Below are 4514 nucleotides of genomic sequence, written 5' to 3' on the forward strand. Positions count from 1 at the left end.
TTATATGCCTTACTTTTTGAACACTAAACTCTGCTTTTATATTAATGTCAAGCATGGTTAAACTTCTACTTGTGTGATTCTCTGTGCTACATTCAAGGTTACTTGAAAAAGTCAATAATCTTTTAACAATCATCCGTGGAGGTGGTTTCACACAAACTAAATTGTGTGCAGAGTGGCGCTCTGACACTATTAGATTTATTATCACACAATGACACAATTGTGTGTAGTTGTCTCGAGTCCTTACTGAGGACCCATTGTCAGAGACACAATGTCTGTGTGGGGACATCTGAAAGGAAATTTACTACAAATTTAGTTGATGAATACGAGGCTTATAGTAGCAAATGAGTCCAAGGGCTCTGTAAATAAGAGGGACAAAGTCAAAGTGTATCTAAGATAACCAATAAACAGAAACCAGAACAGACACCAAAAAAACATAGATTTACTTTAGCAGAGTTTATCCAAGGACGCTTCACACAGTGAGGCCAAAACATGACAGATAAATATGAAGAAACCCAACCGTTTCAACAATTGCGACATTAGTAAACGTTGTGGGGGGAACACGCGCTTTTGACGAGAGAAAACTTCTCATCCAAAGAAGTGAGCGTCCCTCGGCTCCTTTGGGTTTGAGTGGTAGAAGAAAGGAAAAAACAGCACAGCAAAAAAATGCTTGCAATAAACAGCACTCAGACTGGTGATGCCAGTAACCACATATCACGGACTCAGAGGAAGCCACGGCCAAAAGGAAAGAGAAAGCACATGCAAATACCTAGTCGCTGATAACTTAGAGCAGGAGCGTCTAATTCAGGTCAGTGGTTAGATATATATACGGTATAAGGTGAAAGTAATGGATTACAAGTACTCAAGTTACTGTAAATGAGTTGCTTTTATGGGTACTTGTACTTTATTTCTAAATCAGTAAATTTACTTGTACCCGAGTTCGTTTTAAAAGAACTAAAGTAATTCATTACATTTCAACACCCAACCATTACTGAGTAAATTATGATGGTTTTGTTTTAAAATGATCAACGGACATTGTGAAACTATAAAATATTAAACAAACAAATGCATCACATCATAGCCGACCAATCAGATTAAATGTAATGCATGGGGCCAAAACAGCATTTTATTTTCTCTGTTAATTTCTCAGTTTTAGAGTTAATTAATATATCTATACTTGGATATATTTAAAGTTTTTATTTTGATTTGAACTCATTGGTGTTTTATTTTAAAAAGAATTGTACATTTTGACAAACCTTTTATTTTATATAGATGCTTTTATGGAAAATAAATTTGGTTCCAATTGTGGTAAGATCTGGTCTCTTCATTTTTAAGTTTATACATGAGATGTTTACTGTATGCAAGGGAACCGTGGTGAGATTTACTATCAAAATAAACGTGGGGGGTGAGAGTAACTCTTAACTTTTACTTTGAGCATTTTCTGTTATGACTTACTTGTACTTCAATACAATTTCAATCAAGTAACAGTACTTCTACTAGAATATATCTGTACTCTTTACACCTCCGTAAATAAGGATCAGTTTGTTCTCAAGTTAGATTCTCAGATTATTGGGGGAAAGAAAGAGTAATTTCAACATTTTTGTGTCCGAGTTTTCACTTCCACATGCAAATGATATAAAAGTATGTAAAGTAAGGGCTATACAAGCAATAAGTGACAGATTTCAGTCCCTGCAAGATCTTCCCTCAATTTTAATTGATTTTTTTGGACCAATTTTTTTTTAATTTGGAGAAACAAGCAGAATTTTGGACAAACTAGGAGTTCTTTCAACAATTTCAGAATAAAAATTACCCCCGGTCATGTAATATAAGCATGGAAAAAGTGTGAGCCCTGCAAATATATTGAGGTTTTATTGAATTGGTGTATTTGGAGGGACTGAGATATCTACAACGGAAGTATTTGATAATTTACATATTGGGTCAATGTTCTTCCAGTCGTTCTTAATTCTATTTTGGATGATCTAAGGGCCAAATTTTGTCCCTGGGTGTTGAGTATGACACGTGAGAGAATGCATTTTACATGAAATATTGGACTTTGAGACCAAACCTGAGAATCTACCTCAGATCTATGAGCCTGTTTTATTTATTTTTGTAGGTAGGTGATATAATAGTGAGCTCTTCTCAACTGGACCCACATTTTGAACAGTTGTTATAACTATCAGAAAAAGTTTCAGTCCAATACTTTCCTTTTTTTTTTTTTTTTAAAAAAGGCAATGGTTATTATTTATTTTTTATTTATTTATTTATTCAGTTAATTTCCGACATGGTTGCAATCAAAGAAATTCATTTTGACATTCAGAGCAGAATCACATCAGTTTTTTTTTTTTTTTTTGTCCTTTTGCATGCCGGAAAGGGCGACGGAAAAAAAGCATTATGCTTATCCAGATCCGTCCCCTGATCTGAACACAGATAATTTTACATCAAACCTCGTTTCTTCCCTTGTCAAACATTCTCATCTCCTTCATAATTTCATCATTAACTTTTTTTTTTTTTTTTTTTTGTCCTTTTTTATGTGATGCGTTCTCGTCTGCAGTCATTGATGATGTTATGACACACAATTGTGTAATTAGCCGTTGTGTATCAATTAATCTGATGATGTTAGGTTTATGAGTAATAGTTTAAAAGCATAAAACAAAAAGCAGTGACAAACAATGAATAGATAAAAAGAATTAAGCTCATGACTGACACCACAAAAACACTGTATAGTATAGATAGGCCATAATTGTTAAACTGTAGGTAAACATTTCTGTGTAAATATACTCAAACTAGAGTAGGAACTTATTGTTAAACACAATTATAATGCCTTACCTCTCTAAACAGTTCAATGTAAACATAAAATTATATTTTATGTTTACTATTTTTTATTAGTATTTCCCTGCGGATGGAGCAATATATTTATTTTAAAAAGCAATATCATGAACAATTATCATTAGTGGCATGATAAATAAATATTGCACTATTTCAGCAAACCTTGGTTTGAACATTTCTAAAATGCACCCTCTCCAACTGCTTCCACTGTCAACTTTACACACCTACTTTGTGAGACATAGGCAATAAAAACTACAAAAGTTGTAAATCATAGTGATAAATTAAAGCGCCTATATCATGCTAAATCAACTTTTTTTTTAACTTTTAACCTTGTTACAATTTTAATTCCTTATCAAAAACACCCCCAAAGTATTATTGGGCTTCCTTCCTGCATCTCTGAGAAATCCCCTCTAATCCTGCTCTCTGAGCTGCTGCTCTGCCTTCTCAAACGAGGGTCAGACTTTTCTGACATCGCAAAAGTCTGAACCGCCCCCTCCAGGGAGTGCCTGCCGCCGGCCGCACCTCCACAGTGAACATACTCTCTCGGAGCTAAAGGCATGTGAGCTACATACATGAAATGTGTTCTCTGTATTTAACCCCTCCCTGAGGAGCAGTTCCATTTTTAGTACCCGTTATAGTGTCTCGTATTGCCTTTGACTTGATCTGACTTGTTTGTGACACAATGTGACGCAGTGGTTGGACAAAACAAATAATTTTCACTTTAAATGCACTATTCATGTAGTTAATAGAGATGAGGAGGAGAAGAAAGTGCCACAGCAGCTTAAAGCAGAGCTAAGCAACTTTTTCACCTTAATAATTCCTTCTCGTAGTCCCTGTGAGGGTAATACAAGTGTTTATGGGGTGACTGATTTCCCCCTGCTGTCTCTGGCCATACCAGCCTGTCATTGCCCGATCCCGTTAGATCTCGGAAGCTAAGCAGGTCTGGGCCTGGTTAGTAGTTGGATGGGAGACCACTGAGAATTCCAGGTGCCACAGTGGGAGTCACCCAGTGGGATCTGTCATTGTGCCCTTGGGCAAGGCACTTCACCTACATTGCCTAGTATGAATGTAGTGTGTGAGTGAGTGTTGGTGGTGGTCGGAGGGGCCGATGGCGCACTATGGCAGCCTCGCTTCCGTCAGTCTGCCCCAGGGCAGCTGTGGCTACAATAGTAGTTTACCACCACTAAGTGTGGAGTGAAAGAATAATGCCTTAATTCTGTAAAGCGACTTTGAGTGTCTATGATAAAGCGCTATATAAAACTGATGCATTATTATTATTATTAGAAAACCGCACTTGCAACTTTCCCTGCCTCAGACCCGGTGGCAAGACATACTGCTTTATGGCAGCCCAATACAAACATGCTAGATTACGACCAGACCCGTGGCTGCACACGGTTGTCTACAAATTCCCTTTTCTCAAACTTATATCATGGCGGAGTCAGCAAAAGGCAGAGAAGACCTTTGTCTGAGGAACAAAGCAACTCCATGCAGTGACAGCTCAGCACCGGCACACAGCAATCACGTACAGTTGTCGTGACAACAGGCACGAACACACACTCGCAACCCAGCGCTCCATCAGGCAGCACACACACAAATATCCATCCATCTATCCATCCATCTATCCATCCATCCATCAATTGATGCTTTGTCAGCACACAAACAAACACATCACACACATTTCCACACTCCCT

At 37.4% G+C, this 4514-nt stretch overlaps 1 pseudogene; it reads left to right on the forward strand.

The window, feature by feature from the left end:
- Nucleotides 1-3704: 3704 nt before the first annotated feature.
- On the forward strand, nucleotides 3705-3822 carry LOC114471707 (uncharacterized; annotated as a pseudogene).
- Nucleotides 3823-4514: the final 692 nt, after the last annotated feature.

Source organism: Gouania willdenowi, chromosome 10, assembly GCF_900634775.1.
Source record: "Gouania willdenowi chromosome 10, fGouWil2.1, whole genome shotgun sequence".
NCBI lineage: Eukaryota > Metazoa > Chordata > Actinopteri > Blenniiformes > Gobiesocidae > Gouania > Gouania willdenowi.